We start from the raw sequence: 16,681 nt of genomic DNA on the forward strand, positions 1-16,681 counted from the left end.
CTGATAAAGTTGGGCGCTTCCGTTAAAAGGAACCGCGCGGCCACTATCTTGGATCTTACGCGACAAATAGCTCGTCTGGAGGCCCGCCACAAATTAACCCTACTTCCCTCCACCCAGGTGGATATCTCGCCCCTACGCACGTGGTTGGCGGCCCTCCTAGATGATAGGACTAAGCGTAACTACCTTTTGGTTCGGCGTCAGTTCTACGAATTCGGTGACAAATCCTGGCTCGGGCGCTGAGGGCGAAGAGGGCACAAACCTATATTCCACGTATTAGGGACCCTGCAGGTCGGCTTCATTTCCGCTCAGAAGAGCTTGCTGACTGCTTTCGACAGTATTATACCTCCTTGTATAATTTGCCGCGCCCGGGGACTCCCCCCTCTGAGTCGGAGGAGGCCCTCACAGCTTATTTATTGGAATTCATCACCAAAACTCTGACACCCGACGCCAGGGCTCTCCTTGACCAACCGATCTCATTGGCTGAGGTTGCTGAGGCCGTGAAAACTTCCCCTGCCGGTAAGAGCCCTGGCCCGGATGGTTTTACCATTTCATGTTATAAAAAATTCCTCTCTGTTCTTGGCCCTCACATGGTTTCGTTTTTTAATGCAATCGCCCGAGGTACTCCATTTGCCCCACAGGCCCTGTCCGCGCATATCGTGGTCATCCCTAAACCAGGCAAAAATTTAGATTTATGTAGTAGTTTTCGCCCCATTTCTTTGATCAATGCTGATTTGAAGTTATTCTCCAAAATTTTGGCAAATCGCTTGCTACCCTTTTTATCCCATCTTATACACTCTGATCAGGTGGGGTTTGTCCCCGGGCACGAGGCCAGAGACAACACCATCAAAGTAGTCAACATAATAGCCCATGCCCAGTCTCGTAGCCTTCCATTGATCTTGGCCTCGATGGACGCCGAGAAGGCATTCGACCGAGTGTCCTGGTCCTTTCTTTTTGGGGTACTGTCGAGAATTGGCGTCGGTCTTCGCTTTTTGACCTGTGTTAAGGCTTTATATGACTCTCCGGCCGCGAGGGTGACCGTTAATGGTATGTTATCTGATCCGTTTACGTTAGCGAACAGCACGCAATAGGGATGCCCCCTTTCCCCCCTTTTGTTTCTTTTAGTACTCGAACCCTTTGCGAATGCCATCCGGGCTCACCCGGATATTGCAGGGGTTCAGATTGGAACCCGTTCTTACGTCTTATCGCTATTTGCGGATGACATACTCTTGACTCTCACTAACCCGGTTCGGTCCCTCTCGGCTGTCCTGTCGGAGCTTGCCAGGTTCCAGAAATTGTCCAATTATAAAATCAATTTATCCAAATCGGAGATCCTGGGGTTTCACATCCCTGTGCAAATTTGTAACCACATTCGGACTGGGTTCCCCTTTAAGTGGAAGGATGACTCCCTTAAATATCTGGGTCTGTTTATTCCCGCGGACCTTTCGAAGTTGCGTATTCTTAATTTTGAGCCCTTGTTGTCTACTCTAGAGTCGGACTTACGTAAATGGGCGTATCCCCGTATATCCTGGTTTGGGAGGGTGGGGGTCATAAAAGATGAATCTTCTCCCCAGATTCCTTTACCTCTTTCAGATGCTACCCATAGCTCTCCCGAGGTCTTTTTTCCGGAGATGCCGGAGGACATTCTTGCGCTATGTCTGGAGGGGTAGGCCGTCACGCTTGGCGTTCTCCTATCTGATTAGGCAGCGACTGCGGGGGGGTAGGTCTCCCGAGTTTGGAGCTTTATTGCCAGGCGTCCCATCTGCGCCGCATTATCGAATGGTTTGTCGACTGCGGGACGGTACGGTTGCTAGGGTTCCAGGCCCACTGACCCCCTTGGTGGGGAACCCGGACTTTCCCCCAGGCCACTCGGGTGGTGGCTTGCAGGCTTTCCTCCCACCGGGGATACGCACCTTGCACCTGTGCCATGTGGTTACTGGGACAGCTTTGAAACCTTTAGAGGACCTGTTGGGTCCGGGACCCTTCCCCTTCTCCCTCCAGTTTCTCTACCATCAGCTTAGGCATTTTGTGTCTTCTGTGGCGGTTCTGCCGCACATGGAAAGACCGCTCTCGCAATTGGAGAGGTTTTGCCTTGAATTGAAGGAACCGCCCCATCTCTTATCTAAATTATACGCGCTTTTGCTTTCCCCTGAGCCAGTGGCCAAGCCATATTATTTTAGCCTCTGGGAGAGGGACTTGGCCTGCTCGTTCGAACCAGAGGACTGGTCCAAGATCCTCTCTATAATCCACAAGGGATCGGTGTCTAGCCGAATGCAGGAGACATCTTTCAAGATACTTACGAGATGGTACAGAGTTCCCCTAGACATTCACAGGTTCGCTCCTCAGGTACCCCCAACCTGCTGGAGATGCGGTGCCCATCCTGGTTCCCTGTTGCATATTTGGCGATCCGTGATGTAGCCAATCCCGATTTCCAGGCTTCTCCTGAGGCCATTCTGCTCCACCACACACAGACTTCTTTTTCTAGCTACAAGCGGTCCTTGACGTTTCACCTGATTAATGCTGCCAACACGGTCCTCCCCCGCCACTGGAAATCAGTCACCCCCCCCTCTTTCATGGCCTGGGTAAATCAGGTCAAATTAATTTACCAGATGGAAGTTCTAGTGTGGTCGGCTAGGGGTGCGGGCCATAAAGTTGAACTTAAGTGGTTTCACTGGAGGACGTTTGTCACGTCCCTGTAACATCATCCTTTACCTGTTTCCCTTTAGGCTTCTGCTGCCACTCACCTGCTGGGTGTATAGCCCTCGAGACGGATCTTTCCCGTGTCTCTTTGTGTTTACTTTTATGTAAGTGCCTTTGGTTGAGATGACTGTGTAGTGGAGCTACCTGCTGGACCCTGGGACAGACATAGTAACATAGTAACATAGTAACATAGTAAGATAGTTCATAAGGTTGAAAAAAGACCAAAGTCCATCAAGTTCAACCTATATACATATTGTGTCCCTACTGTGTTGATCCAGAGGAAGGCAAAAAACCCTCATGAAGCAGATGGCAATTGCCCCATACAAGGGGGAAAATTCCTTCCCGACTCCAAATATGGCAATCAGAATAAATCCCTGGATCAACGTTCTGTCTCTATTAATCTAATATCCATAACTTGTAATATTATTGCTTTCAAGAAACACGTCCAGGCTCCTTTTGAACTCTTTTATTGAGTTTACCATTACCACTTCCTCTGGCAGAGAGTTCCATAATCTCACCGCTCTTACTGTAAAGAACCCCCGTGTGTGCTGGTGTAGAAAACTTCTTTCCTCCAGCCGTAGAGGATGTCCCCTTGTTACAGATACAGTCCTGGGTATAAATAGGTCCTGGGAGTGATCTCTGTACTGCCCCTATTTATACATAGTTATTAAGTCCCCCCTAAGCCGTCTTTTTCCAAACTAAATAACCCCAATTCTGATAATCTTTCTGGGTACTGTAGTCCTCCCATTCCCCTTATTACTCTGGTTGCCCGTCTTTGAACCCTCTCCAGCTCCACTATATCTTTCTTGTACACTGGTGCCCAGTACTGTACACAGTATTCCATGTGTGGTCTGACTAGTGACTTGTACAGTGGTAGAATTATTTCCTTGTCGTGGGCATCTATGCCCCTTTTGATGCACCCCATGATTTTATTTGCCTTAGCAGCAGCTGCCTCACACTGGTCACTACAGGTAAATTTACTGTTAACTAAAACTCCTAAGTCCTTTTCCATGTCAGTCGTCCCCAGTGTTTTCCCATTTAATACATATTCCCAGCCTGGATTTTTCTTCCCCATGTGCATAACCTTACATTTATCTGTGTTGAACCTCATCTGCCACATCCCAGCCCAAGCCTCCAACCTATGCAGATCCATTTGTAACCGTCCACTGTCCTCTATTGTGTTAACCACGTTACAGAGTTTAGTATCGTCTGCAAAGATTGATACTTTACTATACAATCCCTCTACAAGGTCATTAATAAATATATTAAAAAGAATAGGACCCAAAACTGACCCCTGTGGTACCCCACTAGCAACAGTCACCCACTCAGAGTATGTACCATTAATAACCACCCTCTGTTTCCTATCACTGAGCCAGTTACTTACCCACATACACACATTCTCCCCCAGCCCAATCATTCTCAATTTATGTACCAGCCTTTTATGTGGCACCGTATCAAATGCTTTGGAAAAATCAAGATATACGACATCCAGCGATTCACCCTATATCGCTGGATTCAGGCCTATAATTCCCCGGGTCACTTTTTGTTCCCTTTTTGAATATTGGCACAACATTTGCTATGCGCCAGTCCTGGGGAACAGACCCTGTCACTATAGAGTCCTTGAATATTAGAAATAGGGGTCTGTCTATTACATTACTTAACTCCCTTAGAACGCGGGGGTGAATGCCATCTGGACCTGGTGATTTGTCTATTTTGATTTTTTTTAGGCGGCACTGCACTTCTTCCTGCTGTATATTACCTGGAATTTCATTTTCCTCTGTGAATACAGCAGAGAAGAATATATTTAATAGATTAGCTTTTTCACGATCCCCGTCTATAACTTCTCCCTCATTACTTTTTAAGGGGCCAACGCTTTCATTTTTAGTCAATTCTCCTTTATTGAAAATATGCATACTGATAAAATGGATACAAACAGTGGCAACATTGTAGAATATGCACAATATAATACAGAATGGGACAAATGTGCTATCAAGGACCCGTGGAAAAACATCAGACAGTAGGCATGAAAAATGAAACCGGACGGGGTCCAGAGTTGAATAGCATGCCAGGGTCATCAGCTTCAGTACATGCACAGGTAAGTGACATGAGCAGAGGAGAAATCGAAACGCGGCATGGACCACGAAATCACATGACATTGTACCATCGTACCATGAAGAGAACAGAACAAAAATGAAACAAACAAAAAAGTTAAACAAAACAAATACACTGCACAGCCGAACTACCGAAGGTGACTCGGTGAAAGGAAGTCATACAAGCAAGCACTACAGATGGGAAACGATATTAATGACACGTGTCCCGGCGGGCAGGGGGCATGACGACCGACAAGGCAGTAGGGGTATCAGGGTCGCACAGGGGTACCGAAACCCAGGTCGATCATACGAGGAGACGAAATAAAGGCTGTCCACGGAAGCCATTTGAGGTAATTTTTGTATTCCCTCCCCTTAGAAGCGGCCACCAAATCCTCCATAAGGTAGGTGAAATTAACCCTAGAAAACCAAGCACCGATAGGAGGGGGACCCCGAGTTTTCCAAAACAGATTTCGCGGCTTGGAGCAGTTGCAAAGACAGGGAACGCTTATAGGAGCCAAAGGAGGACTGGGTGTGGTGGAGAAGAAGTATCGCAGGGGGAGGTTCAAAGTCGGGGTCAGCCACCTCCCTGAGCACCGCGCTGACCGTTTCCCAGAAGGGGCGAATGTCATGGCAATCCCACCAAAGATGTAAATAAGAGCCATCCGCGGCCCCACATCTCCAACACCGCGGGGATATTTGGGGCAGGTAATGGTGCAAGTCACACGGGACCTTGTACCAGCGCGACAGAAGCTTAAAGGAGCATTCCTGAACCTTACTAGAAATAGACCCCTTATGTGTAAGCAGAAATATCTGATCCCATTCAGACTCCGTGAGCTGGATGGACAAGTCCCTTTCCCAGAGACTGAGAAAAAACGGTTTACTGGTGCAAAATTCATCAATCAATAGAGCGTAAATATGGGAAAGAAGGTGGAACGGCTCAGTAGGTAATACACAAAGTTTTTCGAAATTGGTCAGCGGCCTGGTAAGGTGAGCGTTCGGTAAAAGAGTGGAAGCGTAATGTTTAAGTTGGTGGTGTAGAAAGGTAAGCTGAAAAGAGGGAGGAGTCTGTCGGAGTAAGTCCCGCAGGGGACGGAATTCCGCACCCTGAAGAAGCAAGTGCAGTCTGACATGTTTAACCTTGAGCTGTGCGCTGAGAGCCTTAAGGTGAGTCTGAGTGGCAGAGGGCAAAGCAGGGTTGTGAGTAATGGGAAACAACGGACTAGGCGAAGTCGTGAGGTGGCCCCGGGAGGCCAACTTCGACAAGACACGCAGCGAAGCCGATATCGTGGGGTGGGATGGCAGCGATAGGTGCCGAAGGTGGGCAGGCAGCCAAGGAACCGCCGAAATGTGATGCAACATAAAAGAATTCTCTAAGGGGACCCACAGCTTCGGGACCTCCAACGACCACTCCACAACGCAATGAAGGTGGGAAGCCATCCAGTACCACTCGAGATTGGGGACACCGAGGCCGCCCCTATGCTTGGGCCTTACCAGGTGTATAAATGACAGCCGGGGGTTACGATCACCCCAAATATATCTCCGAAAAATCCTGTGGCATGCCTTAAAGTATGCCCTAGGGAGAAAGATTGGGACACACTGGAGGAGATAGAGGAATTTCGGGAGGATGGACATTTTCAGCACCCTGATGCGACCAAACCACGAGATATGTGGAACCGCCCATCGACGAAGGTCTACGAGGACTGAAGACAATAAGGCCTCATAGTTCAGACGACGCAGGTGGGAAAGGTCGGCAGGGATCCAAATGCCCAGGTATTTAATCGCCGAGGGTTGCCAACGAAAGGGGAACAGTCTAGTCAGCCGGTCCCGAAGCGCGTCGGGAATATTGATCCCCAAAATTTCAGATTCCTGAAAGTTTATTTTAAAATTGGAGACCTCTCGAAACGTGTAGAGTTCTGTAATGATATGTGCAAGGGAGGAGCGTGGTTGTGTCATGATGCATAACATATCATCAGCATAAATGGCCAATTTATGAGTATGGTTAGCTATGGGAAGGCCGGCGATGTCTGGATTGGCCCGGAGCGCGCAGGCCAGCGGCTCCATCGTCAAAATAAACAATAATGGGGACAAAGGGCACCCCTGTCTTGTGCCGTTTGTAATGTGCAAGGTGTCTGACAAGATGCCATTTACTTTGATCTGGGCCGAGGGATTAGCATATAAAGCCCTAATTTGGTTAAGGAAGTTACCGTGCAGGCCAATGGATTCTAAGGTTCGAAAGAGGAAAGGCCAGGCCACCCTATCGAACGCCTTTTCGGTGTCCATGGATACCAAGGCCAGAGGGAGACCATGGGCATTAGCGTACGCGATTAAGTTTAAGACCCTGATGGTATTGTCCCTGGCTTCCCTCCCAGGGACGAAACCGACCTGATCCTTGTGGATGAGAGAAGCGACAAACGGCTGGAAGCACAGGGCCATCACCTTAGCCAGTAGCTTAAGGTCGGTGTTAATCAGCGAGATGAGTCGATAATTCGAGCAGCATTCTGCATCTTTCCCTGGCTTAGGGATGACTACAATGTGGGCGAGGTTGGAGTGGGGGTCAGGTATATGGCCCTCAGCAAACAGGTTAAAGAGTTTTGTCAAGTGGGAACCCAATACCGGGAAGAAGCGGCTATAATAACCACCAGTGAGGCCATCTGGGCCCCGGCTTTTACCTTTAGGGGTCATTTTCAACGCGGTACCGACCTCATCACATGTAATCGGGGAGTTCAGCGCCTCTAAGGCCTCCGGGGCTAGCCGCCGCGGTAAGTGTTTACGGAGATAGGAGCGTATAGAGTCCGTGAAGCGTGAGGGGGAGCCTCCCGGCATGGGTAAACTATACAAGGATTTATAATAGGCGTGGAAACACTTGGCAATGTCGGTGGACTCATATTTGAGCGAGCCGTCAGGAGCTCGAATTTTGGAAATAAATGATGAAGTCCCCTGCGCCCTAAGGGCACGAGCAAGCAACTTGCCCGGCTTATCACCCCATTCATAAAACAATCTCCTTGTCAGCAAAAAGGAGCGTCTGATCCGACTGTCTAGAAGGGTGGCAAGTTGTTCCCTAAGGGCCTGCAATTGAGGGATGATATCAGGTGCGAGCGTGGCTTTATGGGACTTCTCCAGGCGGTGTATCTGGGTAGTAAGGGAGAGGATATCAGCAAGTCTAGTCTTTTTAAGAGCGGCTCCCAGGTTTATCAAGTGCCCCCTAATCACGGCCTTGTGTGCCTCCCAGACCGTAGGGAAAGGGAGGTCGTCAGACGAGTTGTCTGCAAAATAATTTTTAAGGTGGTCCGAGAGGTCCGCTAAGTGGGTAGGATTGTCAAGGAGGTTTTCATTAAGTCGCCAGCTCCAAGGTTTACGCAGGGGCTGCGACAATTTGAGGGAGAAATATGTGGGGGCATGGTCACTGAACGAACGGATGCCTATGCCGGACGAGTGGAGGCATAGTAAGTGATGGTGAGATAAAAACAACAAATCTATCCGAGAGTATCTGTCATGGACCGCAGAATAGAACGTGTAATCCCTGACATTAGGGTGTTGCGACCGCCAGACATCAACCAATTGAGTAGTATGAAGAGCTGCTTTAACTTTTTTAATATGCTTAAACGGAATATGAGAGGAGTTAGAGGAAGAGTCCCTGGAAGGGTCCAGGGCCATATTAAAGTCTCCACCAAAGACGGCGAGACCTTCCTGGAAGTCTCCATATTTAGACAACATGGTGCTTAAAAAGAGGTGTTGGCCGCGATTGGGGGCATAAACATTACCAAGTGTAACCTCATGATTGCCTAAATACCCTTTAAGAAAAAGAGCCCTGCCCGCTGGGTCCCTCCAGATATCCAAGAGCTGAAAGGAAAGCGACTTATGTATGACTACAGCCACACCTTTGGTTTTGGAATCTGGGGAACTGGAGAGGAATGCCTGGGAGTAGCGATGATCGGTGAGTTTAAATTCCTTCGGAGCCTTAAAGTGCGTCTCCTGTAAAAACGCAATATGCGTCCTGGAGGAATGGAGGTAGTGGAGCAATTTAGAGCGCTGCTGAGGTTTATTTAAACCTCTCACGTTAAGAGAGGTGATGTTAATAATATCGGGTATCATTTATAGGAGATCTGGAGAGAGCAGACCGGGCTAGTAGAGCGATGGCAGTGTAAAAAAACCATAAAATAAACAACAGAGTATGAGAACCAAAGAAACAAATAAATAACAATGGGAGCCTAGGAAAAGCACAGAAGGTGCAGTCGAAGACCCCGGATGCCAAGGCATCAAGTAATGAGCCTAGTGACCTAGCAGTAGGTCTAACACCCGTAGCCCACCCCAGCAAGGAGGGGGAACAGGATGGCTCTAGAGAACGTGGAAGTGGCAACGAACAACACAGCCGATTGAGAAACCGCAACATAATGAATAACAAGGATTACATAGAGCCGGACGGCAAACCCGGCTCCAGTACGATATAACACACGCAACACATGAGCGAGTGGACACGTAGCGGAGAGGTCAGGCATCTCCGTCAAAACGGAAAGGGAAAGAAAACAAAATAAAATATAATAAAAAGAGAAAGCAAGGGAGAGGGGGGGGGATGTGCCCCCTCATGTGCGTGTAGTGCGGGAGGCGCCGTCTCCGTGGCAAGAATAAGCCACCAGGGAGCCCATTAACAACCGCCCAGGCAATTATGGTGAGAGACAGGCAGGTGACAGGGCCTGACCATAACAAGAGCAAGATAGGCACCGAAAAATTAGGGACTGCTCCATAGGTGGTGGAGAGCAAAGGAAGGTGAGAGACCCCTTCAGCGACGACGAAGCGGGCGCGCAAAAAAAAACAACAAAAAAAAACCCCCAAACCATAAACAAAAATATACAAATAAAACCGAGAAACTAAAATCTAAACAAAAAGCTTTATGCGTTACCCCACACCATCAGAGTCCGATAGTCCCGAGTATGGAGCCGCGACGTGGCTGAAGGGAAGCCCAACGGGGTAGATGCATTCGGGAGGATCATCCAAGGCGACGACGTGGAGGAGCCGCAGAGTGGAGAGCAGGAGACCAAATGGACGGGCTGGAGAGCTAGGCTGGAGCGTCGTCTTGCCTTCTCTGGCGTTTCTGTCGACGAGGTCTAGGGGACCTCTCTCTGGAGGGGTCCGAGAGGCTCGCAGGAGGTTGGAAAGTGAATTCCCAGTCAGAAACCTCGCAACGGGGAAGTCCCAGAGCTTCAGTAAAGTCGTGAACATCTTCAGGCTGCCTGATGACATAAGTAGTAGAATCCTGGCGTACTATCAGGGCGAATGGGAAGCCCCACTGATAAGGTATGTTCGCTGCCCTGAGAGCCTTGGTAACAGGCTGCAACATGCGCCGATTCTGCAGAGTGGCAGGGGATAAATCCTGAAAGACAGTGATATTGTGTGAGTCCCATGTGAAGGTGGGTCTGTGTCTGAAGGCTCTCACGATGTCTTCCTTCAGCGGGAAATCCCGCAAGCAGCACACCACATCCCGTGGGGGAAGGGAATCCGAAGGCCTCTGTCTCAGGGCTCTATGAACCCTATCAAATGATATTGCCGTCTCAGCGGCTCTGTTCAGGGCCTTATTGAAAATTGCTTGAAGAGTTGCAGGTAGATCCGCGTGTAGGAAAGATTCGGGCAGGCCACAAACCCTTAAATTACTCCTGCGGCTCCTATTATCAAGGTCCTCAAGCTTGCGAGATAGATTGCGGATCACGGTCGATTGGTCGCGCAGATGCGATGTCAGGGAGTCAATAGTTTTGCAGACTCGGGGCTGGTCTTCAAGCGCCGCCACGCGCTCTCCAATATGGCGGATATCCGCCTGGATTGCAGTAAGGCTGGAACGAATCCCCGAGGTAGCGCGATCCACAATGTCACTGATGTCCGCTTTAGTCGGTAGCAGATTGATTTTCTCCCTCCAGGAATAGACCGCCGGATCCGGACGGAGGAGCGTCCTCAGCGGCAGCGTCGCTGACCGGGCTTGCAGGAGAGGATGGAGGCCTAGCAAAGGAGTCCCGCGAATCCTGGTCGGAAGGAGCTTGGAAGAAGGAACGCACGGAGGTAAGTGAACCCTTCCCTTTCGAGCCCGAGGGCTTCGGGGTTACCGGATCCTTATTATGTTTGCCCATGCTGTGCGTGTGAGCTTTTCAGAAGCTAAAAAAAGAGCCGGGGTAGCCGGAGCTCCGGACTTAAGCGTCCATCATGGATGCCAGGTAGCCACGCCCCCCAACGCTTTCATTTTTAACCTTTTTACTATTTATATAGGTAAAGAACATTTTGGGGTTTGTTTTACTCTCTTTGGCAATGAGTCTTTCTGTCTCCGATTTTGCTGCTTTTATCTGATTTTTACATATTTTATTTTTTCCCCGATAGCTTTTTAGTGCTTCCTCACTGCCTTCCTGGTTTAGTAGCTTAAATGCCTTTTTTTGCCATTTATTGCCCCCTTTACATTTTTATTTATCCACATTGGTTTTCTCTTGTTCCTGACTCTTTTATTCCCATACGGTATGTACCTTTCACAGTGAGAATTCAAGATATTCTTAAAAATCTCCCATTGAGTGTCTGTACTCTTGTTTTTGAGGACATTTTCCCAATTTACAGTGTTAAGGGCTTCTCTTAGTTGATCAAACTTTGCCTTCCTAAAGTTCATAGTTCTTGTGGCTCCTCTAAGAGTTCCCTTATTGAAGGACAAGTTATAATGTATCATATTGTGATCACTATTTCCTAGATACCCCCTGACCTGCACATTAGTTACTCTGTCAGGTCTGTTGGTTAATATTAAGTCCAGTAGGGCGCCCCCTCTGGTCGGGTCCTGTACCATTTGGGACAGATAATTATCCTTACTTATAGTCAGAAACTGGTTTCCTTTATGAGATTCACATGTCTCGGTTTCCCAGTTTATGTCGGGATAGTTAAAGTCCCCCATAATAACCACCTCATTGTGATTAGCTGCCTTGTTTATTTGCTTTAATAATTGATCTTCTGCTGCTTCCATTATATTTGGTGGCTTATAGCAAACCCCGATCAGTATTTTATTATTTTTCTTTCCATATATTTCTACCCATAATGACTCCACATTATCATTTCCCTCACATATATTCTCCCGCAGTGTGGCCTTTAGGCTGGACTTTACATAAAGGCAAACTCCTCCCCCTTTTCGTTTTTTTCGATCCTTCCTGAATAGACTATACCCCTGTATGTTAACCGCCCAGTCATAGCTATCATCCAACCATGTCTCTGTTATACCCACTATGTCATAATTTTCTTCAGACATTATTAACTCCAGTTCGTCAGTTTTATTGGTCAGACTTCTGGCATTAGTAAGCATACAATTTAGAGGTGTATGGTTTTTTTCCCTATGAAGCCTATCCCTATTAACTATTCTAACCCCTCCCTCCACTCCACCCCCAGGTACATTTATAAGCCCCAGCTCTCTATCTACACTATCTTCCCCTTCTATATTGTAGTTTCCCTCCCCCCCTTTCCCTAGTTTAAACACTCCTCCACCCTTCTGGCCATCTTCTCCCCGAGCACAGCTGCACCCTCCCCATTGAGGGCCCAGTTCTCCATGAACCCAAACCCCTCCTTCCTACACCAGCTTCTGAGCCACTTGTTTAGCTCCCTAATCTCCCGCTGCCTCTCTGGTGTGGCACATGGTACAGGTAATATTTCAGAAAATACTACCTTGGAGGTCCTTGCCTTAAGCTTGCTACCTAAGTCCCTGAAATCATTTTTAAGGACACTCCGCCTACCTCTCACTTTGTCATTGGTGCCAACGTGCACCATGACTGCTGGGTCTTCTCCAGCCCCTCCCAGTTATCTGTCAACCCGATCCGCGATGTGCCGAACTCGAGCGCCAGGCAGACAACACACTGTTCGGAGACCCCGGTCTTTGTGACAGATCGCCCTGTCTGTCCCCCTAATAATTGAGTCCCCCACTACCAGCACCTGTCTGGCCTGCCCTGCGCTCCTCCTTCCCTCCTTACTGGAGCAGACACCCCTCTGGTGGTCAGAGGCAGTGACTTGCTGCAGTACTGCTAACTCTGAACTAACATCCCCCTCATCTGCCAACCGGGCAAACTTGTTGGGGTGTGCTAGATCAGGACTAGCCTCCCTGGCGCTTTTCCCCCTACCCCGCCTTCTAACTGTAACCCAGCAAGCTGCCTGACTGTCCTGTACCTCCATCCCACTATCCTCCCCCACCTCTACCTGCGAGAGAGCTTGCTCAGTGAGCAGCAGACTCCTCTCCAAGTTGTCAATAGATCTCAGTGTTGCCAGTTGCTCCTCTAGGATTTGTGCTTCCAAATGAGCAACCTGCACACATCTCGCACAGCAATATGCACCCTCGAAGCGCTGCTCAAGGATTGCATACATTGAGCAGGATGTACACCTGACCGCATTGTCAAACATGGAGGACATCTTGGCAATGGGGATAGCTCAAATAACTGGCAAAAACAGACAGTAAGGCGCAAAATATATATAAATATATTATATGGAATCACAAGGATTTATACTTTACCCTCCTTCTTTGCTTGTAACTCCTCACTTAGAGATGTCACTTAGGAGATTCGCCCCAGCTCAGGATTCGCTTGTGTGTCCAGGCTAAATGCAACTGCAAAAGCCAAGCAGAACTCACAGAGAAGGTTACTTAATTAGCAACACACCTGAAATAGCCCTTACCCTTTTTTTTTGCTTTTTTCAACAAAACTTTACACTGAACACAACACAAACAAACACAGTGCTCCCCCTTGCAATAGTAATGAATATACTCTCCTTCTTTGCTTGTAACTCCTCACTTAGAGATGTCACTTAGGAGATTCGCCCCAGCTCAGGATTCGCTTGTGTGTCCAAGCTAAATGCAACTGCAAAAGCCGAGCAGAACTCACAGAGTTCTGTTTTTGGTTTCCTTTTGTTTCACATATAGTTTTATGGCATCGCCATATTGGGTACCTCAATGCTTACCTGTCTTATTCCGTCCTCCCCTCTTGGGGGTGGCTTTACTCTACTGATGTACCTGATTTGTTCCACAAGTGTTCTCAATATCTCATGTTTTTCCTGCTATATCGATCACTTCGCCATACTACATCTGCCTCAGGCCTTAGAAATTTACTCCTGCTCTATAGTCAGTGCTACCTTCAATGTGCGTGGGCTGGCCTTGCGTCGCCCACTGGCTACGGTCTCGTTATGCTCCCGGTTTACCCACCTACCAGCCCATGGCGGATTGACATGCTATTATCTGTATTTTATTTTTTTTTCTCTTGTGCAGTATCCTCCTATGCTGTATTTGTACACTGGTCAGATGATGTGACTCTGTATTCGATATTTTGTGCCATGTCTATGTTACCATACGTGCAATAAACTGAGAATTGAGAAAAAACTATGCATGTGTAGTTTTTTTTCAATTTGTTGTTCCATTAAGTCACACATGAATGGGTATTTCTTAATTTTATGTAATGTAAAGTGAAAATAAACTAAAATCAGACCATTTATTGAACATGTTTTTTTTTTATATTAAACATAGTTGAGAAAAGATATACTTAGGGTTGAAGATGTTGTGGACTACATCTCCATAATGCTCTTAGTCATAATGCTGGCAAAGCATCAAGGGAAATGTAGCTCACACCCCTGCCTACCCCTGGTCTACACTGTATTGGCAGAATTGCAATTGCAAGTGAATCCCTAAATTGTGAAACATATGTCTTCTAACATGTTTAATCTATGCAGCCAGTGGTGGGATTCCTAATAAACCAGTTCTCTTTGTAGATAAAGCCAATATTTGTATTGTAACTTGGAATCAAAATCTTTGTATAGGAAGTCAAACTACATCAGAAAATCTTCAATATCTCAATAGAATGTTAGTCTGCTGCAACAAATGCCCAATATTTTAGTAGGAAGCAATTGTGCAGCAGTAAAGGTCAAAGTCCCTGTAAATTAAGTCAAAGTGAAGCAGTACAGGCCCAGTCTTTGAATAGGAAGGTACTCGGACAGAAATGTTTTATTGGCTACCTATACAGGGACTGGGCCCTCACTGCTGCAGAGTGGCTTCTTGTACATGGATTGGCTTCTTTTACAAAGACTGATGTGGAGGAGTACAGTGACAGTCTTTGTAAAGGAAGCCAGACTGCATCAGTGAAGGCCCAGTCCCTGTAAAGGACACACACCAGGACGGGCTCAGCCCCACCGACACCCACATCAGGATAGGTTAAGCTACACAAAGCATAAAAAATGCTTTACACACTACTTTGTTGTTTGTGCGTTTGCCCCCTTATGTATTGATGCCCAGCCAGGCCCCCCTTTAGTATTAATGTACTCCCCCACACCCTTGTGTATTGCCCCATGTACATTTGTGCGCCCAGCCAGCTCCCTTTGTGCATTTATGCCCCCACACCCTTGTGTATTTTTAGGTAAGGCCCCTAGCCAGCCCCCCTCCCTTGTGCATTGACGCCCCCATCCCCTTTTGTACTGGTTAATGTAATGCCCCCCCATACACATGTATACTGTAAACAGATACTGGAATTCTCTTCACTCTGTGCTGCTCATTTTCCATTACCAACCACTAGTGGCCGCCCTTGCCACTCTGAAGCACCTTATTACCTGATCAAGCCTGCCTTTATAAAGCTGCCCAGCCCTTCAGTCTGGGCCTTGACATTTTGTTCCTGATCTGTTCCAGAGTTGTGGCAGCGCCCTGTAAGTGGACTCCAAAGCTGAGTGCCCTGCAAGAGGGCTTACCTGTCGTGTGCGCGCCATCCAGAGGGCTTACCTGTCGTGTGCCCGCCACCCAGAGGGCTTCCAGCTAAGAGACTTACCCTCTGTATGTGTTGTTCTTAACATCATCTGCAATACAGATCTTATCTGCATATTCTGTCTGTGGTTTATTTCCTGCGCCTGTCTGTAACAACCCCAAGCCATCATGCATCGTGGCGTACAGACGGAGCCCCTTGTATCCTCTGCACCTGGGCTCCTACCAGACCTGTTCACCCGGTTTGTGACAGATACCCACCCACCCCTTTTTGTTGGTTGATGCCAGAAGAGGCCCCTGCAGGCGACCAATAGAGTCATTCGCAAGGCCCTTTAACACCTGACAGCGAACCTAAAGATTTCCCGTTGTCAGATATTTTATATCTATATATATCTATATTCTGTGATTTTATACAAAATGGAGTTAGAGCCATTTTATGTTATTTAATCATATAGTGATTATTTCTTTTTGTCCTTGTTCTCTCTATAATTGAGAACAAAGGAGTATTCATGTATAATGATGTTTCAGTGTATATATGATACAATTAATGTTATCTTCCATGAGAAAGTTAAGGAGTAGACACTGCATATCTTTAGAAATGTAACTTGGAATGGGGGATACATGGGAAGACTACCAAGACCTGAGTTACTATCTAGGAAGTAACATTTGGCGATTAGGGTGACCAACGATAAATTCCAAAAACATATGTAATGGTTTTAAGTTAATTCTTAGACAAGAGCGTCTCTCACAGGTAAATTAAGAAATTACAATGGTCTAAATATGAGTAGAAATTCTAATTATGATGGGTAAAACCCACCGTTATGATTGGAGAATTCCAATCAAAAGGTGGAGGCTATGATAATAAGCCCTGTCTTTAAAAGCTTATGTCTTTAATAAAAAAAAAAAAAAGATTGCACCCTGAAATGGACAGACCCTGACGGACTTATTCACCAAATTTACCCCAGTGAATTGGAATCTTAAGATCCTGGCACCATATTTCACTCTTAGAGTTACTTGGAGTCCTAACCTATATAATTTGTAGAAAGTTATATTTCTTCCCACTTAATTTCTTGACAATGAATCTGGATTAATTTCTACAAGGACCAGTTGGACAACAGCAACAAGTGGTGGTAAATATAATTGTTTTATTATTCTGAATAGAGATGAATTT

Source organism: Sceloporus occidentalis, unplaced genomic scaffold, assembly GCF_023333645.1.
Source record: "Sceloporus occidentalis isolate IW3139 unplaced genomic scaffold, rSceOcc1.0.p SCAF_239, whole genome shotgun sequence".
NCBI classification, from domain to species: Eukaryota; Metazoa; Chordata; class Lepidosauria; order Squamata; family Phrynosomatidae; genus Sceloporus; species Sceloporus occidentalis.